The following is a 26,730-nucleotide window of genomic DNA, read 5'->3' on the forward strand; positions in this document are numbered from 1 at the left end:
GCTGCACTGCCCGATTACCACCTGGTACACATCGGCGCTACAAAAATAAAAAAAATTTTGTAGTGCCAGAAATGGCGTGTGCTGGGGGTGGGAACTACCGCTGGGCTGCTGCAGTAGCCCGGGCCATAGTTTCTTTTTACCAGGCGATAAGCCCGCGTTGGGTTTACCGCTGCTTTGTAAAAAGGGCCCTTCAATATCCAGGTACAATTTTTTTTATTTTCGGCCCTCGGCAGTCAGTGTTTAAAAAAGAACACTGATCGTTGTGGACTGAATATTGCCTCTCAAATTTTCAAATGAACAACTTAATGGTCAAATTGAAATGGCTTACATCCTTAAGGCAAATTCATCAAATGTAGGTTTCAGCGAACATATTTCTCCATGTTTAAAAATATCCTATTGTCTTTTAAAATTTTAGTTTATATAGTGCTTGAAAAACCTCAAAGTCTGGTTAAGACCTATCGAAGTGATTTACAACAGATAACAAAGGGGTCAATATTCAAAGAGATTTAAACAGCCAGGAGAGGCTTCTGGTCATTTAAATTGTTTATTCAGGGCTATCCCAGGATATTCAGTGGCACTTAATAGTGACCTTTACATGTGTTGCACAAGCATTGCAACAGCGGCGTGTGAAAAGGAGCTTGAGAACATTGCTCTGAGGAAGTGACAGTTGTGTCTTAGGGGTCTTTTTACTAAGGTGCGCCAAAAAATGGCCTGTGCTGGTGAAGACGCATGTATTGGACGTGCGCAGATCTATTTTTCAGCACATCTGCAAAAAAAGCCTTTTTTTTTAGCCCAAAAATGGACGTGCGGCAAAATTAAAATTGGTATGTGTCCACTTGGGGCCTGAGATCTTACTGCCACCCATTGACCCAGTGGTAAGGTCTCATGTGTTAACCGGTCGGTAATGGTCTACACGCATACAATGCTGATTACTGCCCACTTACCTCTACGCACCAGAACATTTCTGGCGCGCTTAGTGGATGCGTGTAAAAACTGAAATTACCGCCCGAGCCACACAGTACCCAGGCGTTAGTTCAAAATTGACGCGTGTAGGCACCTATGCGGCTTAGTAAAAGGGTCCCTTAGTTTATTGCTATGACTTCAGTAAACAACATTCATTTTGTTATTATATGACCCCTGATGCAGTCCTTTTGAGTGAAACATGGCCACACCAGGCGCAGTTTCTAAGATGAATAAACTTTGTTCAAGTTACCTCTGGTTCTCTGGGCTCTTAGTGCTGTTCTCTTGTTTTTGCTGTTGGTGTTATAGCAATACAATAAAATACAATGCAGCAAAAACACTTCTTGTCTGCTCCTATCCTATGATATTGTTCTGCCCTTTCAAAGGTCTGGCGTTAATGGCATGAAGCTTAAACCAGAGTACAGCACATCACAATGAGAAGACTCAGAACTCTAGAGCCAAAATTGTCTTTAATGTAGTAACCAAACAAGGAAAAATAAATTACTGGCAGTTTGTTCTCAACCAGCTCTCTCTCTCTCTCTCTCCCTGCAAGAGAGGGGCTCGGAGGAATTCAGCAACACACCGAGAGTAATGTTGTATATACTTTTATACTGGTGAAACCTTAATATCATCACAGTAACTTGAAAGGGGTCATACAGCAAAGTACAGCATAGGAAGATTCATTCACAAAGGAGAATCCTGCAGACTAACTCTTATTTATTTATTATTACATTTATATCCCACATTTTCCCGATGGAGAGAGTTAGTGGGGGCAACTAGGCGAGCATGCAGTAAAGAACAAGGCAAGCCATTAGAAAGAGTCACAAAAGACACAGGGATCTGGGACATGTGCTCAGGAAGAGCCTATTGCAGAGAACTACAAGATTACAGGAATTTGTAAATTAAAGATACAGGCAATTGTGATACTTGTGAAGGGTTAGGTAGATCCAGGAGCCGGAACTCCGGACTGGGGCACTGGAAAGGCCGGCGTGGGTGGGAACAATGGAGGGACTACCGATCCCAGCATCCTCGGCAAGGATCTCCTAAACCCTCTAGAAAGGCTAACCAGCGCTGCAATGCCCCTGAAACCCAGAGGAGGCCACTAGACTCCCTTACAGAAGGTGAACCAGACTACAACTCCCAGGTTCCCAGAGGGGAGGAGGAGGAGGCTTTTGAGCAGGCTCATGATAAAGATTGGGAGCAGCTGGGGAGAGGGGGGAGACAGATAGAGCCTATGGAATGGATGCCTGAGGAGGTGATTACCGAGGCCAAAGAGGTTGGTGAAGGAATGCAGGTAGAGCTCATGGATATTTCTGCCTTAGCCCGGGTAGAAAAGGGGCAATTTCAGGGCCTCTTAGCGACCTTGATGAATCAGTTAATTCAATTCATTGAGAGAAAAGCCCAGAGAAGTATCTGAGCGGGTTCCCTGGGAAAGTAGCTTCCACCTGGCCCTGGGCTCAAGCATGACCCTTGGGGAGGATGGCTGGTATGAATGTGAGGGGGTCCCCTCCTCAGGTTGCTCTGAGGTGAGGGTTTGCTAGGGTGAGTGTGAAGCGCACAGCAGAACCTGTTTGACTGAATGAATTTTGGGGAACTTTTGGGTGAAAGAACTTTGGGAACCTTTTTGCTGGGGAAAGTGCTGGAAATTTTTGCCCAAGGATTAGTAGACTTGATGAACTCGGGGAGGGAAGGATTTGGACTGTTTTCCTTTTTGTTGCTGAGTTGAAGCTACAAGAGTGCTGGAGCTATCTACTAAGCCCGGGGAGGCATATAGCCCCAGGGAAGAGACTGTTCCTAATTAAATACAGGAAATTACTGACTGGTTTGATATTGTTTGAGCATCCAGAGTTACCTAGTAAACCTGGTGTGGAGTTGGGCCTAGGACTGGGAAAGTCAAAGCACAGCCAAGCGGCGGGAAAGTGTTTACAATATATATATATATACACACACACACACACACACACACACACACACACAGCCTGCCTCCATACAAATGGGGGCAGAACAGATACAGTTCTGTGCAAATTACAAATTAATAGGAGAGCCATACACTAAGAATAATATGATACTCAATTCTAATAAAAAATAAGATACAGCCTAATTAAGTAAAAAATAAATTACAAGAATTTCTGAAACTAAAATAGATTTGACTTTTAGCACAAAAAAAACCTGATATTGAATTTCTTTCCTAATAGCAAGCGGCAAAAAATTCCAATACAGAGCAGCCTGACAGGCAAACGACAGTTTTAAGTTTAGTCTTAGGCATTATCCCCATTTATTGATGGCCTATGTGTAGAAGTTTGAATGATCAAAGAAGTGATAACTAGGAATTAGGTCTCTTGAGTAGACGCTATAGTACAAAGACAATAGCATCTACTTGTCTTTGTAAAATACTATAGTTTATGGCACAGAACACATTTTGAATATAGATGTCATCATTTGTACCTGCTCAAGACGTAATGTGTGTATTTTATGCGCAAATATGCATAGATTAAAGGTATTTTATAATTTACATTCTAACTTCACCCATACTGAACTTCATTCTATATATAGCGCCTAAAATATCTGTGCAAAAAAAAACTTGCGTAAGTGATATCCTAAACGCCGCACCTAAAATTTAGCACGGTTTAGAGAATTAATGCTTAAGTGGAGAGTCTGTGCGTAAATTTAGGAGCGGCCACTTGCACCAACAAAAACATGGTGCAAATGCCTGCACTTAAATTTACACATGAAACACTGTTATTCTATAAATTAAATACGTAATTCAAAACCGAGCCCCTGATCTGCCCCAAAATACCAATAACCCTCCCATTTCCATGCCCCCTTTTTTGATCTACATGTAAATTTTAGGTGTGGAGTCCATGTCTAACTTTACACAGGTAAGTCCCAGTTAAAATTTACGCCTATGTTTACTAGGGTGCGCTATAGGCGCATTAGCGTTTTTATTGCTCATAAATGCTTTACACGCATTAAATTTATTTATTTATTTATTTATTTATTGCATTTGTATCCCACATTTTCCCACCTATTTGCGGGTTCAGTGTGGCTTACAATACATTGTGAATGGTGGATATACAGTTTGTTACAACTTGGTTATGGATTACATTGTGAGGAGTTATGCGAAAACAAGTCAAAGTATCTTTAAGGGAATAGAACAATGGAGTAGAACAATGGAAGGAAATAACGGGAAACTGACAGGGCAGCTGAACAATAGTAGGAGAACATTCGGTATAACCTTTTTCTGTGATTAGAGGTATAAATGTGGTGAAATTACGGGGGATGGGAAATTCAGAAGGAGTGTATTGTTGTATCACTAACAGTGTGTGTGGACTTCATGTGTTTTCATCCTTGCAGTAAATCTTATCAAAGAGATGAGTTTTCAATGATTTGCGGAAGTTGGTTAGTTCATAGATTGCTTTCAGGTTGCGTGGCAGCGCATTCCAGAATTGCGCGCTCGTATAAGAAAAGGCTGGCGCGTGCAGCGTTTTGTATTTCATGCCTTTGCAATTAGGGAAGTGAAGGTTGAGGAAAGTTCGGGATGATCTTTTAGCATTTCTGAGTGGTAGGTCTATTAAGTCAGACATGTAAGCTGGAGCTTCACCGTGAATGATTTTGTGGACTAATGTGCATACTTTAAAAGTAATGCGTTCCTTGAGTGGGAGCCAGTGTAGCTTCTCTCGTAAGAGTTTTGTCACTTTCGTATTTTGGTTTTCCGAAGATGAGTCTGGCTGCTGTGTTCTGGGCTGTTTGAAGTTTCCTCAGTATTTGCTCTTTACAACCTGCGTATAGTGAGTTGCAGTAATCCAGATGGCTGAGTACGAGGGATTGCACTAGGCTGCAAAAGACGGATCTTGGGAAGAATGGTCTTATTCTTTTCAGTTTCCACATGCAGTAGAACATTTTTTTGGTTGTGTTGTTTGCATGAGTTTCAAGTGTTAAGTGGCGGTCAATAGTGACTCCAAGGATTTTTAGAGTTTCTGAGATTGGAAGGTTTAGCTTTGGTGTGTTTATAGCAGTAAATTCATTCGTGTTGTACTGGGAGGTGAGTATCAGGCATTGAGTTTTTTCTGCGTTCAGTTTCAATCGAAATGCATCTGCCCAGGAGTTCATGATGTGTAGACTTTGGTTGATTTCATTGGAGATTTCTTTAATGTCTTGTTTGAAGGGGATGTATATTGTTACATCATTGGCGTATATATACGGGTTGAGGTTATGGTTTGATAGAAGTTTTGCCAAGGGGATCATCATTAGGTTGAAAATAGTTGGTGAGAGGGGTGATCCTTGCGGTACTCCACATTCAGGTGTCCATGAAGCAGACGTGGTTGAATTTGATGTGACTTGATATGAGCGCAGGGTTAGGAACCCCTTGAACCAGTTTAGGACATTTCCTCCGATTCCAAAATATTCAAGTATGTGTAATAGGATTCCGTGGTTGACCATATCGAAGGCACTTGACATGTCAAATTGTAGGAGAAGTATGTTGTTGCCGGTTGCAATCATTTGTTTAAATTTAGTCATTAGGGTAATTAATACTGTTTCTGTGCTGTGATTCGACCGGAATCCTGATTGGGCATCATGCAGTATTGAGAACTTGTTTAGATAGTTTGTAAGTTGTTTTGTTACCATCCCTTCAGTTATTTTGGTTATTAGTGGTATAGATGCTACTGGTCTGTAATTGGTTATTTCACTTGCATTTTTCTTTGTATCTTTAGGTAATGGGGTGAGTAGAATTTTTTCCTTTTTCCTTTGGGAAAAGTCCGTTTTGTAGCATGAAGTTTATGTGGTTCGTTAGGTCTAGTATGAATTGTTGAGGAGCTGATTTCATGCGCCCAAAGAAATGTATAGCACATTACCATTTAACGTGCCTTAACTTTAAAGGTGCATTAGAAACACTCCCGGACCTTAGTAAATCAATTATTGGCACTGATTGGCTCATTATTCTATTAAATATGTGCAAATCGGGAATGCACCTAGATTTGCATGCATTATTTTTGGCAACCTTTATAGAATCAGGGGGACTCTGCCCCAACTCTGCTCTTATGCATGCCTACCTGCAAAGTACATGCCATCATGTCTGTATTTTATAAGAGGTTAATAATACACATATGTATGTGAATGAATTCTCTCCACATGCACGTAAAGTATTTCTAAAGTACTTAAATAAAACAACTATAAACGGGTCCAGAAAAGTTAAATTTAAATAATATGTGATGTATTCAGTCACTAGATATACAAGCTTCATATAACTCACATTTTTGCTTAATTCCTATTATACAAATGAAAAAAATGTACCTCTGTTAGAAAACATATGGTGTTTCTATAAATGTGTAGAAAACCTTTATCCCCATTGACACAGGGTATGCTTTCTTGTGGTATTGCAAGGGACCCTGCATTCAAAAGAACAGGAGAATGAACCTCATCCCCCACAACAACAACAACAAAATAAAATCAGCTCTAGGGAAAAAGCCAAATGGAACTGAAAATTGTAGCCTGTGTAGATTCTTACGGAACATTTCTAAGGTCTAGTCAAACAGTGTGTATCCATAAGACAACTAACATGCAAAAAAGGTGACAGCATGTAGTCTTCCTGTAACGATATCATGCATTCCTTATTTAGGGTTAGATCTAAGGATTAGCCAAAGTAGGTGAACATATTGCAAAAAAAGCCTAAAACATTAGTGACCTGGTTTTAGCCTGGCTTTAAAAAACAAAACAACAACGAAAAAAAGCAGGATCACCTGTTTATGGCCTTAATGTCCTGCAATTTCTTGAAGACAAAATTAACAAAAGAAAAATATGGAAAACTTTGTAAAAAAAATTACTGCAGACCACCGAGTGGATCATAAAATCAGCCCCTTTAAGGTGAAACTTCTGCTATGGTTTTTCTTGAAAGAGGGTGAAGGGTTGCACAAGTTTTTGCTAAAACAATTTCTTGTAAGGGACTGCATGCAAAAAAAATTTCAGTTCATTTTTGGAATTTTTTGGCCTTTTTAGATTTTTGTTGTTGTTATTCAGAAATTAATAATGCAAAAATTAACTAAGATATGTAAACCAATAAACTCCCCCCCCCCCCCATTTACAAAGCAGCACGGTAATGCTGACACAGCCCATTCAATTTGAATGGGCTGAGTTGGCATTACAGATGGGGGGGATATCATATGTACATCAATTTTATTTTATACATATTAATTTAAATATTTTGTGTACATAAATAATGCCATACTGGGAAAAGACCAAAGGTCCATCGAGCCCAGCATCCTGTCCGCGACAGCGGCCAATCCATGTCAAGGGCACCTGGCAAGCTACCCAAACGTACAAACATTTTATACAAGTTATTCCCGAAATTGTGGATTTTTCCCAAGTCCATTGAGTAGCGGTCTATGGACTTGTCCTTTAGGAAACCGTCCAACCCCTTTTTTAACTCTGCCAAGCTAACCACCTTCACTACGTTCTCCGGCAATGAATTCCAGAGTTTAATTATGCGTTGGGTAAAGAAACATTTTCTCCTATTTGTTTTAAATTTACTACACTGTAGTTTCATCGCATGCCCCCTAGTCCTAGTATTTTTGGAAAGCGTGAACAGACGCTTCACATCCACCTGTTCCATTCCACTCATTATTTTATATACCTCTATCATGTCTTCCCTCAGCCGTGTAGAAAGTTGATTTAGGAGCTCTTGTTTACTGCGTTAAGCACTAATGCATGTTTAGTGTGTGGAAAAACGCTTACCACAAAATGTGTTAAAGCATTCTACAGTAATTTTACCATCAGTAAACACTAAGGGGGAAATTCTATATATGACGACTAATAAATCGATGCTGAAATCAGTGCCAACTAAGGGACCTGTTTACTAAGCCGTGCTGTAGGTGCACTAACGTTTTAGCGTGTGCTAAAAATTAACACGCTAACGATAGAGACACCCATTATATTCCTAGGGGGGCCAGTAGTGTTAGCGCACACTAATTTTTAGGATACGCTAAAAAGTCTGCGCACCTACAGCGTGGCTTAGTAAACAGGGCCCTAAGCATATTCTATAATTGTCATGTAGATTTAGGTGCACTGGTCCATATTCTATAAGTAGGCACATAAATTTCAGTATACCCATGAAATGCCCATTTCCCCCACCCATAACGATGCCCCTTTTTGCCTGCGCAAGTTAGAAGTTCAGCACACATCTTTACAGAATACACTTAGTGAGTTGTGTGCCTAAATTATAATCAGTGCCAATTAGTGTTCATTATTGATTAAGTGCTATTATCAACGTTCATTAGCTTATTAAGCTAATTGAGTTGTGCGCATTGTTATAGAATCCGCACTGATTTCGGCATGGATCTCTAGCGCGCTATATAGAATCTGGGGGTAATCGCGTGCTATTTTACAAAAAACAATTAGGAGGGTAAGTGTCATGGGCAGGGAATGGGAGTGGAAGTATTATCTAAATAGTGCATTCGCATTCATAGAAGCCGACTTTTCAAAATTATTGGGGGTGCTAAGCCCAATGGAAATGACCCCTCCCTGGACACATACAAGGACTTTTCTCAATATTGGGTGTGCTCAAGCACCCACAGAGTTGGCTCCAATGTTCGCATTAATGTGTGCTGACCGAATAACGTCGACAATGCAGGAGCACTTAACACCACATAAATAAGAGGCAGTAAGTGCTCTTGTATTAATATTTTTGTAGGTCTTGCATACTAATGGAAAACTTAGTGCAGGACCTGCAATAATAGAAAAAAGAAAAAAGCCTTATTTTAGGGACATACTAGAAATAGGCTTGGCCACGTGTGAAAAGTCCCCATGTTAAAATATACTAAACCTGTTTCTTAGTGCAGGGCATCTCAATCCAGTCCTCAGGATATCCACAGTGACTATGAATGAGGTAGACTGGCATGCACTTCCTCCTTGGTATACAAATCTGTCTCATGTATATTGGTGTGCCCTGGGGACTGGGTTGAGAAGGCCCATTACTGCATCTTATTAAAAAGGACCCATTAATGTGTATTCTTTATGCACACAAAAGTTTTATGAGGAAACCACATGCTGAATGCACATGCTTAATTTTTTCTCTCTCTAAACAAAAATCCTTCAATTATGAGGTCCTCATTTTTTTTTTCAAGCTTTGTTCTTAAAATCAAGGCCTTAGTGGTCGAATAGAAAGGAAAAACGCAGTAACATGGAAAATATAAAAACTTCCAATAGGCTGCCACTAGATGGCACCTCACCATCACACATCAGATTTTAAAGCCCATCTTACTTAACTGATGTTCCTTCACTTCAACTACAGAATATATACGAAAACCTCCCAAACTTTCAATTATTCACTGTTTAAAATTAGAATTTTTATGTGATGTTTCATAAAATAACTACAAATATTTACTTGCCAACATTTGTACTTCGATATTTGTGTTTTGTTCCCTTCTGTCCCTGTGCAGAATTCTGCAAGGCAATTACAGAATTCTGCACAAATTCTGTATTGCATAGTGGTGCAGAATTCCACCAGGAGTAACCTAAGAATAAGCAGCACTACAAATCTTACTCAAGACCTAACCAAAACATCAATACAAGTACAACAGAACAGGTGAGACTGCTATAGATCTCAATGCAAAAGTACGTAAGTAAGTAAGTATTGCCTTAATGGGACAGACCAAAGGTCCATCAAGCCCAGCATCCTGTTTCCAACAGTAGCCAATCCAGGTCACATATACTTGGCAAGATCCCCAAAAAAAGTACAATACATTTTATGCTGCTTATCATAGAAATAAATAGTGGATTTTCCCCAAGTCCATTTTAATAATGGTCTATGGGCTTTTCCTTTAGAAAGACATCCAAACCTTTTTAAACTCTGCTAAGCTAACTGTTTTAATTACATTCTCTGGCAATGAATTCAAGAATTTAATTACACATTGAGTGGAGAAAACTTTTCTCCGATTCGTTTTTAATTTACTACTTTGTAGCTTCATTGCATGCCCCCTTAGTTCTAGTATTTTTGAAGAGTAAACAAGCGATTCACGTCTACCTGTTCCACTCTTCTCATTATTTTATAGACCTCTATCATATCTCCCCTCAGCCATCTTTTCTACAAGCTGAAGAGCCCTAGCCGCTTTAGCCTTTCCTCATAGGGAAGTTGTCACATCTCCTTTATCATTTTCATTGCCCTTCTCTGTACCTTTTCTAATTCCACTCTATCTTTAAGATGCAGTGACCAGGATTGAACACAATATTGAGGTCACACCATTGAGTGATACACAGGCATTATAATGTCCTCATTCTTGTTTTCCAGTCCTTTCCTAATAATACTTAACATTCTATTTGAAAAACAAATATCACACCTCAGTCACACGCAAAACAAAGACAGACCCTTTCACCAAATACAGAACAAGGGATCCCAAATTAGAGATAGAAATATGAAGACAAAAATTAAACTAGGAACCCCAAAAAGTTAAGCTCAGCATATACTACAATACTGGAAAAAAAAAAAAAAAACAAATACATTCATCTTCATGGGAATCTTCTTGAGGGGTTTTTCAAGGTTCTCCAATTTCTCCGCTCCTGTACAACCTGTACATAAGAACATAAGCACCGCCATACTGGGAAAAGACCAAGGGTCCATCAAGCCCAGCATCCTGTCTCCGACAGTGGCCAATCCAGTCCTCAAGAACCCGGCAAAAACCCAAAAACTTGTATAAGAGCTCCCTTGGTAAATTTTTGTCGACACCTGTTGTCCTGTCAGAATGGTATTTTCTTTTTATTTCCAGTTGGTCAGACTTAGATTCTGTTTCTTACAAAATCAACAACTGTAGAAATAGGATCAAAGATTGGTCTGCTAAGGTTAAACTTAAAACACTTACAAGACTAAGATATTATGTTTTTCACTGGACTTAGCCATTCCCCAGATGATCTTGGATAATGACTGGTGGTTCTCTCTACTTTAAACTGGAATCAAAATTTTGGGAGTGGTTCTAGATTCATCATTGACTATGGATCTGAAGATCAATGGCTTGATTACAAAAGCCTATTTTAAATTGAAACAATTCCGCTTGTCAAGACCTTATTTTCTAAAGATTACTTTAAGACTATTATACAATTAACAATTTTATCATAATTGGATTGTGGAAATTCACTATATCTGGGACTGTTTTCCAAGCAACTTTCTAGAATTTAAATGATTCAGAATTCAGCCACTAGGTTAATATTAAAAAAAAAAAAAAAAAAAAGTGGTTAGATCATAAGCCCCTTCCTGGGTGCATTGCATTGGTTGCCTATGAAGGCTCGGTTTATTTTTTTTAAACCACCTCAGTTTACTAAGCTGTGCTGCTGGCGGCAGTGCTCTAATGTCGACACAGTCCACTCACTTTGAATGGGATGTGTCAGCATTGCTGCACGGCTTAGTAAATGGGAGGGGGGAGGGGTGTATTGTATTTATGTATTGCCCTGAAGATTTGTAGACCTCAACCATATCCCTCCCCACTCCCCCCAGCTGTCTCATTGCATGCACTGCCTCCTTGGTAGGTAAATCTATGTCATACTTATTCATCATGAATATCCTAAAAACCTGAAGGGACTAGGTGTACCTCAAGGACTGGGTTGAGAAGTACTGTTCTATGTTATCAAGGGGGGAGGGGTTCAGTTGTACCTCAGGACAAGTCACATTCAGATATCATAGATTTTAAGCTCTTTGGGGGACAGAAAAATACCTAAAATTTGCATGTAAGGCACGATAGTCTTGCTTGGACTACTGCAACTTGCTTCTCACAGATTTCCCACTAAGCCAACTGTCTCCCCTTTCAATGTGTTCAAAATTCTGCTGTATGACTTATATTCTGCCAGTGTCACTATGCTCATATTAGCCCTCTCCTCAAGTCACTTCATTGGCTCCCTACTCGTTTCTAAATACAGTTCAAACTCCTTTTATTGACTTACAAGTGCATTCACTCTGCAGCTCCTCAGTACCTCTCCACTCTTATATCTCCCTACACTCCTCCCTGGGAGCTCCATTTATCGGGTAAATCTCTTATCTGTACCCTTCTCCTCCAGTACCAACTCCAGACTCCATTCCTTTTATCTTGCTGCACCATATGCCTGGAATAGACTTCCTGAATCAGTAAGTTCCAGCCCTGCCATCTTGAAATCTAGGTCAAAAGCCCTCCTTTTTCAGGCTGCTTTTTAACTCCTATTCACTTGTTCAGTACCCATGTCTTTTTTATCATTCCAACCTTAAGTAATTCCTTAAGTAATTCTCTTATCCTTATTTGTCCTCTTTGTCTGTCTTGATTAGATAATAAGCAGTTCAGCACGGACTGTCTCTTACACATTCAGTATACAGCACTGTGTACGTCTAGTAGCGCTATGGTAATGATAAGAAGTAGTAATAGTAGATTTGAACTTGGCCTTCTTGGTTTATTGCCTGATACTCTAACCATTAGACTACTCCTCCACTTCACAAGGGAAGTTTGAAAAAAAAATGATGAACAAGGCCAAAAAAACATTGTACAAGATACTTATTATAACAAAGAAGCCATTCAAGGTTCTTTTTATCCTGAAGAATTTCTAGAATTCAGCTCTTAACAGATTCTAAAGATTACAAGGCAGCACAGGTAAAGGGTCTTGTGAAATGGAGGGGATGGCCTGATAAATTGTGCAGTTGAATACATCAGAGATCCAAGACATTCACCCCCTCATTCTACATCTTGGTGTCTACTACTACTACTACTAGGCGTCAAGAGGGCATTATAGAATAGAAGCATTGACATGCATCAGTAGCGCCAATAATTGACATATATGGGGCTGATAAAGCAATTTAACCGGCCAGAAACAGCTCCTGTCTGGTTAAATCGTTTGTTCTGAGCTAACCAGTTATATTCAGTAGCACTTAACTGGATAGTGTCACTGAAAATTCCAGTTAGCACCCAGTGGAGTGGAGGAGTGGCCTGGTGGTTAGAGCACTGGTCTTGAAATCAAGAGGTGGCTGGTTCAAATCCCCTGCTGCTCCTTGTGATCTTGGGCAAGCCACTTAACTCTCCATTACCTCAGGTACAAGCTTAGATTGTGAGCCCCCCTGGGACAGAGAAACATCCAGTGTACCTGAATGTAACTCGAGAGACAAAACACAAAAGAGTGGAAGAACACCAAAATCCAAAAAGACCAGTCCAGAAGACATGGAAGCAAGAGCACCAAAATAAAGTTTATTGGGACTCTACATGGTCCGTGTTTTGGCTATAAAGTCTTCATCAGGGGTCTAAAAACATAAAAGCAAATAGTTTGAAAACATAAGAAATAGCATTTCATCCAAATTGTACTACACATATAAGTCATAATGCATCACATATATAAATAAATATACAATTCATTGAAAACAAAATTATAAAAAATATATATATATAATTGTATCATATATTTATTGCACAGGACATATAATATGAATTGCATAAAATATTATGAATTTGCATAGAAATATTATAATAAAAATGTAATAAATTAACTGGCCAAGCTAACTGCATAAATAGGGCTGCATAAATAGTCCTCTCTTTATGCAATTTGTCATAGCCGATTAAGTGCTGAATTTCGCATTTAAATGGCTATGTTTTGGCTGGCTCCATATACCCAGAAATTCAATGTCGGAGAAAATAAGAAATGAAGGCATTTTTATGTCACACTGCTTCCACAAAATACCAGCCTTAATTTTCTTTAAAATAGTTTTAGTATGCAGCTAGCTCGATCACTGTACTCATAAGAGATAGGATGGAAATGCAATATCTGAACACATGGGTTAGATCAGAAGTATATTGCCATCTTTGCAGGAAGAAACATGGAGCACCACTTTATAATGCAGAGAGGGCATTATTAATTGTACAAAGTCTAGTGGACTACATGAATCATGACATTAGCAATACCTCTGAACCTGCACCGCTATGAATCATTAATTTTAATTTAGTTTAATTTGAAAGCATTTATACCCTGATCCATCTACTGTTCTGGGCAGTTTACAACAAACATTTCACAAATCATATGATTAGATTCGGACATCACACAGTTACCAGCATCAAGCGTCCAGTACAAGTGTACATTGTCATTGCACAATTACATTGCCTTTCCTGCATCCTTGCTTCTTAATCTCTAGTGGCATATTATTTAGACCATTAGACCAGTACTTTAATTAGTTAACACTTTCCTCCCAAATTATGTTGCCCATCAATCCAAGGTTTTTGCTTGAATTCATAATACATTTCCAGATTATTGTGAGTATCAATATTCCTTCTAAGCTGTGCAGGAGTCTTCCAATTGTGTTCCTGCTAGTAGGGGTGATGCTTCAATATTGCATTTTCAATCACTAGGGTCAGGCAGGTCCTCTGGCATTCTGCAGAACTTACCTGTCCCTTGCTATTGAAAATGCGATATTGAAACAGCACTGCCACTGGCAGAAATGTAGATGGAGGACTCCAGCACAGTTCAGAGGGAACACTGGTGAGTACCTACACCTCATCATTAGCCAGTGATGCATAAGAATAGCAAATCTTCCTGATCTGAACAGTATCTTAAAATTTTCTCACATGCATTACCCTACTCTTCTCCAGATTACTCACCTTTCTATAACTGTCACGATGATCCCATCAGGATATTCTTTAAAATGAACGCTTGATGAAATACAGTAAATAAACTTTTTTGCAGTTAGCACTGTCATAAGAAATTCTAGCATGGCATTTGTAAAAATAGAGGTGATAATCACAATCCGGCCGATAGCGTTTTTATGTCTGCCACTAGTTGTATTCCCAAATTTCAATGCTGTGCCATGTCTGAGCATCAACATTACATATTCAGTTATAGGCTGGCCACTAATGCTTATGCATAAGTTGAACTGCTTAAAGATAGGACTGTATTTATGTGGCACAATTTAATCGGTTATCTTCTGTGGTTAAGGACTGAATATCTGTTTGAACAACAGACAGTCAAAATGGCAAATCAGTCTTAAGGAGATGAAGCCAAAGTATATGACGAAGCCAAGGATTACCTTTCTTTGTCAAGGTAGAGGAGTGTGGTAGCCGTGTTAGTCCACTCTTAAGGTTATCAATAGAAATCAAACAAAATAAAACATGGAAAAGAAAATAAGATGATACCTTTTTTATTGGACATAACAATACATTTCTTGATTAGCTTTCGAAGGTCACCATTTTCCGATCTGAGGAAGAAGGGCGACCTTCGAAAGCTAATCAAGAAATGTATTAAGTTATGTCCAATAAAAAAAGGTATCATCTTATTTTCTTTTCCATGTTTTATTTTGTTTGATTTCTATTGATAACTTTGTCAAGGTAGTAAACTCCCTTAGTGGAACAACCTTATTTAGAGCTGATCAGAAGACTAAATCCCAGGTTGCTGCCTGTTTTATCAGAGGAAGAGCTGCTAAGTCATCAAGAAAGGCCTCAGCATCCAACAAACGAGGCTTCCTGGTGTACCTGGTAAGAATAGTGGATTCTGAAGTTTCACAAGGGATTTCCCATCTAAATTAAATTTTAGGGGTCTAATTATAAAGATGCAGTAAAAGATCGCCTTGTACTGCACCGTGATATACCACAGAATTCAGTAACCTGTGGTATCTCAGTTTCACAGGTTGCTGAATACCGTTTTAATAGAATAATGCTGTTTGCGATCCACCTCATAAGTGGTGTTATACCAGCAGCCCAGAAACATCAGGCTGCAAAGCAATAGCCCGGTGCTCCCGGGCCAATGGAGCAGGATTCCCCCTGCCTTACAACCTCCCCAAAGGCCATATATGCCTCCTCATTTCAAGCCTCGCTCCCCAAAAGGTCCAAGCCCCCCCAATGCCCACCTCCTAGATAACCCTTGACCCTCTAAAAGGGCTACCTTTTCAACCATTGGTGTTCTAGGTGGGTTCTGGTGGGGGTGTCTCTGGGCAGGAGTGATGCCCATTAATTTCTGCCCAGTCTGGCACTGACAGCAAAATGGCACCCCTAGCGCTAATTTTGCATGACTACCACTATCTCATTGCTATGTAATCAGCAGTGACGTAAATACTGTCGTGGTAAATTTTATCAAGCTGTGTTAGGGCCCCTTTAGTCACGTTAAGGGGAAAATAATGCAACTTAAAGTCGTAAATTAATGTGATACTTTCTCCCCTGAGAAGTGATCAGTTCAAGGAGGTGGTAGAGTAGATTAAGCATTTTAAAAGCTGCTTATGGCAAAGACTATGGGCCCTGTTTACTAAAGTGTGCTAGCATTTTTAGTGCACACTAATGCTAGAGATATCCATAGGAGCATATTTATTTATTTATTTGGATTTTGCTCACACTTTTTCAGTAGTAGCTCAAGGTGTGTTACATTCAGGTACACTGGGTATTTCTCTAAGTTTGTACCTAAGGCAATGGAGGGTTAAGTGACTTGCCTAAGATCACAATGAGCAGAGGTGGGATTTGAAGCAGACACCTCTGGATGTCAAGAAAAGTGCTCTAACCAGTAGGCCACTCCTCTGGGTGTCCCTAGCATTAGTGTGTTCTAATTTTTAATGCACACTAAAAATGTTAGTATGCCTACAATATGGCTTAGTAAACAGGGCCCTGTGTCTAGAGAATGGCCAGCTATGAGAGGGGTGCAGATATTATCTAAGAAAGACCATTTTCAGCAGTAAAAGTCAAAGCTGAGATCTAGTGAAGTCAGAGTATTGACATCTACAAGCAAGATGAGTGATGAGGAACATTGGGATTCAGATGAAACCAATTCCTAAATGCAAGGGGGGGGAGAGGGCATACAAAGGGGGCAGAGTAAAGGAAGGGCATAAACAAAGCTGCCACTTATGCTTGCACCTTACAGAATACTGTACATTACGTGTGCTCTTGCCACCTTTAGGTGCTCACAGTAACACCAAATTAAGGCTGCCAACTGGATCCAGATTCGCAGGACAGGGTTGATCCAGTACTGGGCTTACCGATTGCATGCAGAGACTTGTAGTTCCAATTTCCTCATTGCATTCCCTATGAAAAGTAGGACTACAGGTCCCAGCATGCACTGGAGTAAGCCCAGGACTGGTCCAATCCTGTTGGCTGCCTTGCACCAGGTTTATGGCTGGTGCAACTGCAGGCACCCTAGATTCTACGCTCCCAATACCATGTTATGCTAGTATTCTATAATGGCATCTGAGCACCCAGAATAAATTCTCACCCCATGACATTAGGGCACCAAATGAAGATACCCATTTATAAGAATTACCTCCATAATGTCTCCCCTTGAATATATCAAATTATGCGGACAATATTTTCAATGCGGGGGTATCATATCAACATTATCATATAGTCCCAGCGTAATCAATCATGCATATTTGCAGATCACTGTATACTCAATTACAAAAACATAAAAGATTTTATGACCATCAGAATATGGCAGACTTAAAACATTTAAAAATTATTTCAAAACTGTTTCTTATGTCTTCTCATAACTAAGTACTTTTTTAGCATTGCTGCCAATTTTCAGACAATGCTAGCATGGCAAAGTTTCGATCCTTCCTCAGGGTAGCAGTGCAAGCATGGCAAAATCTGTTCTTCGCCCCTTGACAATATCCAGTCCACTTCCATTCTCTGTCCATAACTAACCCAGTTCCCACCCCACTTAAGTGTGTTAGTGCACTTTAGTAAAAGGAACCGAAAATCTGCAGTAAGCTATACTGTTAAAGGAAAGTATTGTACCTTTCTGTGTATTGCAAAAATCTTGACAATTAATTGTGAAAATAGGAGCAACATCATGGAATCCATCTTTTAAAATGCTGCCATTATACCAGAATAATAGTTGTTTTTAAAATTAAGGCTGACAACATACCACATACGGATAAGATCACATACTTTATGGCAAAATGTCATAGATGAATTAAATTGCAAGACTTTTTATTGTAGCATGGTTGTTTTTCAAGCCAATCAACTTTCATCATTAACCTTTCATGTGCATTAGCTAAATTTCTACTGGATAAGACATGAGATATTAAAAAAATATTAAAGAAATGTAAATGGACTCTGAAGAATTAAATTTATTCAGCAAAAATTATTGGCACTTACCGAACCACAATGATTGTTTCTAACACTGGAAGTTAAATCCATTACTTCGGTTTTACAGTCCTGTGTAAAAAACAAAAAAAACACAGTTTGAAGTTAAACTTCTGTATCTTAGAAACCCATGCTTGACTTTACCTGGATATCATAAAATATATAAATGCATCTTCAGAACCAACTTACAATGAGGAAATAAATTTTAAAAAATCATAGATGTTCAATATTTTGCCCCACACTCACATAAGAGGGAGTGGAAAATGTATTTGCATTAGTGTGATATACAGACCTGCTTCACAGACAGAAGACAGGTGATTTTAATATGCCAGATGTTGATTAGGGTATCCCCTATTGTGGGGATCTTCTAAAAATATAGAGATTCTGAATTCTTTATAGGGTGAACTGTTCCAGCAGTTGGTAATGGAATTCACTTGGGATAGAATCATACAGGACTAAGGCCCCTTTTTACCAAACTGCAGCAAAAAGGAGCCTGCACTGGCGTCAGTGTGTGTTTTTCACGCACACCCGAGGCCCCTTTTACCGCAGCAGATAAAAGGGAAGTCTCTCTTTCCTGCAGGAAACGGCTTTGCAGCAAGTAAACACTTCCCACGCAGCCATTTCAGGGGGGGAGGAGCCCTTTCTGCCACCTATTGAGGTGGCAGTAAAGGATCCCACGCTAACCCAGTGGTAACCGGGCAGCACGCGACACTGCCCGATTACCGCCAGGTGCACACCAGCGCTACAAAAATAAATATATTTTTGTAGTGCCGGATGTGATGGTGCGTGGGGGGTGGTTGCTGTGGTAGTCCTGCGGTACTTCCTGTTTAGCGAGCAGTAAGCCTGCATTGGGTTTACCGCCACTTAGTAAAAGGTGCCCTTAGTGCTTACAAATGAAGAGAATATTCCTGATATTATAGTGGGTGATCCTCTGGCAGTTAAAGACAATATGGCCTACCCAGTCTGCATATCTGTACCATCCTCTAAACACTTCTGTTAAGTGGTAGTGGGAGTACCTCTATAAACACTATACCAGAAAATAACTTCCACTACACTGTAAAAAGCAATCTACGTATTAGTACAAAACCGTACTTCCTCTATTGACAGTTGTGACAACCAAGGGAGAAAAAGCCTCAAAGTGCCTGGGAATATTGCAATCCCACCGGAAACAAGACGAACCCATTGACCAGTTACTGAGTCAACTGGATTGTCTTGTGTTCAGTGGGATTGTAATATTCCCAGGCACTTTGAGGCTTTTTCCCCCTTGGTTGTCACAACTGTCAATAGAGGAAGTACAGTTTTGTACTAACATGTAGATTGCTTTTTACAGTGCAGTGGAAGTTATTTTTTGGTATCTGTACCATCTACCATCCTTTTCTCTCCCTTAGAGATCGTATGTACTTGCCTCAAGCTTTCCTGTATTCAGATGCAGTCTGTTTCCACCAACTCCACTGGGAGGCTGTCCCTCAAATTCACCACCCTTTGCATGAAGTATTTCATTAGGTTACTCCTGAATCTATCCCCTTTCACCTTCATCCTATGACCCCTCGTGACAGAGCTTCCTTTCATTGAAAGAGACTTGCCTCCTGTGCATTTATGAGACTCACCTGAATATTAACTCTTATTATTGTGGCGTTCTCTGGTTAATATTGGGACAGACCAGGTGTGAGCCAGATTAAAGAGGCGCTTCTAGTACAGTGGCGTAGTCAAGGTGGGCCTGGGTGGGCCCAGGCCCACCCACTTTGGGCTTAGGCCCACCCAGTAGCAGCACACCTATGATGTGGCTGGCAGGGATCCCTAAGCCCCACCAGCCGAAAACTCCCAACTATCCCTCCTGCATACCTTGTAAATAGCAGATCTTCACCTGCAGTGAGCAGCAACTGATACATACTGCTCACACCGGCCCCACAGCCTTCCTTCTGATGTATTCCCACCTATGCAGAAACAGGAAGTTGCATCAGAGGGAAGGCTATGGGGCCAACATGAGCAGTGTGTATTAGTTGCTGCTTGCTGCCGGTGAAAGTCTGCTATTTAAAAGGTTAGGGGGATGTCTGAGAGACCATATGGTATAAAGGCGAGAGAGGGAGAGGCCAAAGCACTTGTGGGTAAGGCAGAGTTCTTCTGCCCACCCATCTTGGGCCCAGGCCCACCCAAAATTGGGTGTCTGGCTACGCCCCTGTTCTGGTATCTAGCATCTTAAGAAGTTTCTCTTCTTTTGCAGTTGCAGGAGTGGCTAAAGCCACAAGTTAAGAGGAGAGGGAAAAACAGGGCCTCTTCCCAAATCCCCTTCCCCACCAGCAAGAGCAGCAGAAGGTGGAATGAGGAACAAAGCCATAAAGGGTTTGTTATTATTTTTGTTTGATATTGGCTTTTTAAATGTTTTTTTTACTTCTGCTCTACAATTGCAAATTTAAATGGCTTTTATGAATAGGTTTATTAAATGCTTGTAATGTACGACGACATATCACATGAAGTTGAGCTGATTTCACAGATGGTGATGGTAATGCTAACATGCATGCACATGAGGGCATCACGACCAAATTTGTTATAATGCCTTCATTTGGTAATTTTGCTAAAAGTAGTACATAGCATTTAAACCTAGGTATGTGTTAACACAGATCAGGCAGCTAATGAACAAAAATGAATTATTCTTCCTAGGATACAGTTAACACTGATGAGTTTGGCACCAGGCCTTATGGAGGCCTCCATTTCTCTTAACAGAATGTAAGATCTCTGGGCCTGTCCGATTATATGCCAGTGCCCGGTTAACTGGGTTGCTGCATTAACTGGTTAGTCAATGCAGGAGGCTGGATATGCCCCAACATTGAGTATCTAGGGTTAGTTCAGCCCATGGTTGTGAATGGCTTACAAGCCACTTACTGCTGCAGACTGAATATCATGCTTAATAGTCTTAAAACTGGTCTCCCTGAAAATCTGCTAGGGTTGAATGCTTAAATCTTTGCTGAAAATTTCATTTACCCCCAGGTTTTATATATGATGACCAGATTTGGGTGTACTTCTGACAAGTGCATGTAACTAAGGGCCCTAGTATTTTTGGAAAGTGCAAACAGACACTGAACGGGTAGATGTGAAGCATCTGTTTACGCTTTCTAAAAATACTAGGACTAGGGGGCATGTGATGAAGCTACAATGTAGTAAATTTAAAACAAATCGAAGAAAACCTTTCCTCGCTAAACATGTAATTAAACTCTGGAATTCGTTGCTAGAGAATGTGGTAAAGGCGGTTAGCTTAGCGGAGTTTAAAAAATGTTTGGACGGCTTCCTAAAGGGAAAGTCCATTATTTCTGGGATAAGCAATATAAAATGTTTAGTACTTTTTTGGGGATCTTGCCAGGCATTTGTGACCTGGATTGGCCACTGTTGGAAACAGGATGCTGGGCTTGATGGACCTTTGGTCTTTCCCAGTATAGCAATACTTATGTACTTATTGTTTTTTGTGCATGCTAAAAATTAAAGCGTGCTAACCGTATAGATGCCCATAGCGTGCCTCTAGTGTGGCTCAGTAAACAGGGCCCTTAATTGGCTAATGAGCAGAAAAAAAATTATCAGCTTAGCATAGATGTTCAGCACTAGGCTCATAAATTAATTTCCTACATCTAAGTAAATGAATATTAATATTTATTTATTTCAGAGATTTATGTCCCATTTTAACATCAACGCGGGTTACAAAAGAAAAACATACATTAAAAATCACATAATATTACAATTCTCATCTATCAAAAATTCTCAACTATCAAAAATATAATAGGAATAACTTCCACAAATCCCCCCCCCCAAACTACTGAAAAACTTTGATTCCGCGTTTCTGAGAAATGACAGACAGGCACAGATAGCTACTTCGACATGGAACGAAGATCTCATTGTGCTTCCTATATGATCAAAGAATCCATACAATATTGTTTAACACCATATATACATTGCTGTTGATTAATCAATGTCAATATTTTGTACGGTATATGAAATTTCACCGGCAACCAATGTAAACATTTCAAGGTAGGAAAAACATGCTCAAATCTTTTTGTTCATGCAGGCAAGTGAGCTGCTGTATTCTGTACAAAAGAGAATTTTCAGCTGAAAATAGAGCAAAAATTTAGGGGCATAACTTAGGAATCCAAATGTAGGAATTCAGCTTTTACTGAATATTGGACCCTGTTAATTCAGCAGATAATATGGTGCAGTAAACACCAACTAAATAGAAAGAGTTAACATGAAGTGTGGGGGGGGGACCCCACAACCTTTTGTCTGTGCTAATTGAATGGGAAATTGTTTGGAATGCATCAAGAGTTAATACAGAGGTTTTTACAGTTACATCATGTTAATTTTGAGAAATAATATGTATTGACTGCAAAATCTTACTGCGCTTACGGGTCCTTTTATTTATTTATTTATGGCATTTATATCCCTCACTTTCCCGCCCATGGGCAGGCTCAATGTGGCTTAGATTAGTTCAAAAAGGCTAACAGCAGTATACAATGACATTTCAATCTAGTAATAAACAAACAGACACTTTAAGGGCAAGGCAGTGGTGGGGGAGACAGAGGGAGAGAACAGAGTAAGGTGGTAAGGTATACAGTAGGGTCACATAACAGTAACAAGTCAGAAAACACTAAGGCTATGCGGGGCTGCAGTATAAGCTTTCCTGAATAAAATGGTCTTCAATGAAATTCTGAAAGCTTGTTTATCGGAGGTAGCTTTTACTGTGTTGGGTAAACTATTCCACAAACAGGCGCTGATGTAGGGAAAGGTGTGGGAAAAAGGGCTTTGGGCTAGCAGTGGGAGCTGTTTGTACTACTTACTACTAATCATTTCTATAACACTACTAGACGTACGCAGCGCCAGGGCCCTTTTGACTGCAATGGATAGAGACCCCAGGTACACATGGGGCTCTTACCGCATGACCATGCAACAGGGAGCCCTTTCCGCCACCCATTGAGTTGGCGATAAGGGCTCCCTCGCTAACCCGGAGCTAACCGGGCAGTGCGCAGTGATGCCCGATTACCGCCAGGTTACCACAGTGCAAGCCATTTCCAGTGGTTTTCTTTTTCCCTCGGAAATGGCGCATGCTTGGGGCGGGTCTGCTGCCGGTAGCCGCGTTGGGCCGGCGGTACTCCCGGAAGAGCTTGTGGTAAGCTCGCGTTGGGCTTACTGCCGCTCTGTAAAAGGGCCCCTTAGTAACTTAATTCACTTCTGCTAGAACATTAAAGATTCATTGCTGAGAATGAGAGAGCAAGGATAAAGATATAAAATTAAAGTAGCATGAAAATTCATTTCTGGTGCTCCTTTGATATTTCTTATAGAAGTTTGCATTTGAGATTTAAAGGCTTCAGGGCTTGACAGCTTAGCCTGGGCTTTGCTCAGAAATGAGTGTTTTAAATTTTTTCCTGCTTGGAACATTAAAATTGCAGCAGTGCACCCACTGAGTTTAACACTAGCTCTGTATGTCACCAGATAAGAAAATTATAGAGAATCTTAAGCTATTTTATAACCGGAAAAGAATTCAGAGAGGGCCAAAAATGACAAGTGTATTCCCCATTTCAGAAGGAGAATAGATATCTATGGTCATTGTGCTCAATTTGGCCAACATCCTACAAGAGGGATTAAGGGAGCTCTGCCCCTTAGTCTCCAGTGTTCCTCCTACCACCAAAAGAAAAAAAAAATCAAAGTGCCAAATGATTGCAGATTCTGTACCTAATTGGGGGGGATGTCTTTTTACTAAGCTGCGGTAAAAAGAGGCCTGCGCTAGTGTCAGGGTGTGGTTTTTTTTGATGAACATTAAAGGCCCCCTTTTACTGCAGAGGAGTAAAAGGCTTTATTTCTCAAAATGAAATGGCCATGTGGTAAGTGAACTACTTGCCCTGCAGCCTTTAGGTGGCAGTAAAAGCTCCTGCGCTAACCCGGCGGTAACCAGGCAGCGCACGGCACTGCCCGATTACCACTGGGTAAGCACCAGTGCTACGAAAATAGAAAATATTTTGTAGCAACAGCAGTTGTGCGTGCTGAAGGGGGGGTAACCCGGTGGTAGTTCCAGATTAGCGCCAGAAATGGTGCGCGCCGAGGGTGGGTAGCACGGTGGTAGTTCTGGATTGGCGCTCGACAAGCCTGTTGTGCACCGACCCTTTAGTAAAAGGGACCCCCGGAGAATCTAGATGTGTAGGTTTACAAAATGGCACATATACAAGTCTAAAGGGCCCTTTTACCAAACAGCAGTAAAGTGTAGCCTTAGCGCAGCCTTACCTGGGTCATTCCTGCGTTCTAAAGCCATTTTTGCTGCTGGGGTAAAATGGCTGATTTTCTTAAATTTTCAATAATAGCCACACCCTAATCTTCACACGTGGCCCTTAGCCCATGAGCCCCTAGCGCTACCTATTTTCCAAGCGTAGGGATTTGCGCGCTAAACCTGTGCTAATTGGTTAGTGTATAGCAATATAGCTGCGCTAACCGATTAGTGCAGGCACGCTCACTCTTTGCCTTCAGACATGACCCTTGCACCGAAAAAAAACAACCCTATTTTTTAGTGCACGAGTAGCACGTGCACATGGCAAAATTGTCGTGGGACACCTCAGCCAGTTAAGCACACGATCGTGATTACTGCAGCTTTGTAAAAGGGCCCCTAAGTGTTCACACTTGAAAGGCTAAGTTCTGAAATACAAAGCAAGAAACAGTAGGAGGCAACAAAGAACATCTGGTGCACTTTTGTCCTTTAATACATTTCTTCACAGCAATAGAATGACTCAACACGGGTCGTGTTTTGGCTAAAAGCCTGCCTCAGGAGTCTATGGGGCCCTTTTACTAAGCCGCGTAAATGTCTACACGCACCCAACATGTGCCAAAATGGACACAATTATCGGATGCATGTAGGTGATCATGAGAGTGTACTGCTAGGTCAATGGCTGGTGGTAAGGTCGCAGACCCAAAATGGACGTGCAGCTATTTTGATTTTGCTACACGTCCATTTTCAGCAAAAATTTTAAAAAGGTATTTTTTTACAGGTGCGCTGAAAAGTGATTCTGCGCACGCCCAAAACAGCGCACCTTAGTAAAAGGACACCTATGTAAAAAGTCAAATATAAATAAGTACAGTTCATATGCACATATCATAAAGACATACAAATATAACAAATACAAATAAATCTAATGATGCATTTTTTTTAAATGTGCTTATTTTGACACCTCCTCTGTTTCTTGTTTTGCATTGCAGAGTGTGGAGTTTTGTTCGTTTCTTTTGGTAAGTTCTGAAATACTCATTTAAGTGTGTAAGTGCTTTGCACAGTTTTCGTTACCGACGGTTGCCAGTCAGACGGTGTTCGAATTACTGCACTTTTTTTCCTATCGAGGAACTTCACTTTTAAACTTAAGTTTTCTCGCAACAAAACAAGAGATCCACTTGAACCCTGAAGCAGGCCTTTGTACCGAAACACGGCCGTGTCTGGTCAATTTTATGGTTTTTTTTAGAATTAAAGGCTTTTTGACATCCTCTGTGAGTCCATTTGAGGGACTTTATCGTCCTCTTTTTTTGCTTGCTCATGTGTAAGTGCTACCATTTAGAAGTGTACATTACCAAGCTAGTTCCATTGATGTTTTAGACATTGACAAACATAAAATTGTTGTCCCTGCTGAGTTTACATACATGCATTCCTGCATTTATTTTAGAAGGCATTATATTGGCAGACCCTTTTCTGAAATACTAGTAGAATTAGACATGTGCCACTCAAAGAACGCATCACGTTCAAAATATGTACCCTAGTTCACAAAATCATCCACGAAGACACCCCAGCCTACATGTCAGACCTGATAGACCTACCACGCAGGAATGCCAAAAAATCATCCCGCACATTCCTTAATCTTCACTTCCCCAACTGTAAAGGTCTAAAATACAAACTAACGCATGCGTCAACATTCTCCTACTTGAGCACACAATTCTGGAACACACTGCCGCGCAACTTAAAAACGCTCTATGAACTAAACAACTTCCGCAAATTACTGAAGACCCATCTCTTTAACAAGGCAACCACAAAGACCAACAAATATGAACTCCAATACAAATATCCAGAAATGCCTTACAATATTTGCTTGTTAAACTACAATTATGTTTTATCATTATCATGTTACCCAAGATCCTTCTATAATGCTAAATGTATATCTTCTTATATGCTTCCGCTATTCATGATGTATCGTAAGTCACATTGAGCCTGCAAAGAGGTGGGAAAATGTGGGATACAAATGCAATAAATAAATAAATAAATTCCGATTTAAATCTGCCTCCATAACACTTGGAAGAGACTTATAGCACAGGAGATACAAAAAAACATGCTTGAGACAAACACAAGGAAGTCTTAATTACAGAACAAAGAAGGAAGAGTAGAGTTTAAGGGACCCTTTTACAGAACAGTGGTAAGCCCAAAACAGTGGTAAGCCTGTTGGGGGGAATAGGGGGGATAAAAGGGTTATAAGCATAATGTTAAAATAAAAATTAAATTATTGCATTGTCATGTGCTGGAGCCAATGGCTCGTTGTTATGTTTGAGATGTTATTTCAATAAAAATTCAAAGTTTAAAAAAAACAGTGGTAAGCTTACCGCTCGCTCTTTTGGAACTGCTACCTGCCCAATGCAGCCGCCGGCGGTAATCCCGCCCTGAGCATGCGCCATTTCCAGGGGAAAAAGAAAACCCCCTGAAATAGCTTGTGTGGCAGTAACCGGGCATCGCCGCACA

This window comes from Microcaecilia unicolor, chromosome 8, assembly GCF_901765095.1.
Source record: "Microcaecilia unicolor chromosome 8, aMicUni1.1, whole genome shotgun sequence".
Classification (NCBI taxonomy): Eukaryota; Metazoa; Chordata; class Amphibia; order Gymnophiona; family Siphonopidae; genus Microcaecilia; species Microcaecilia unicolor.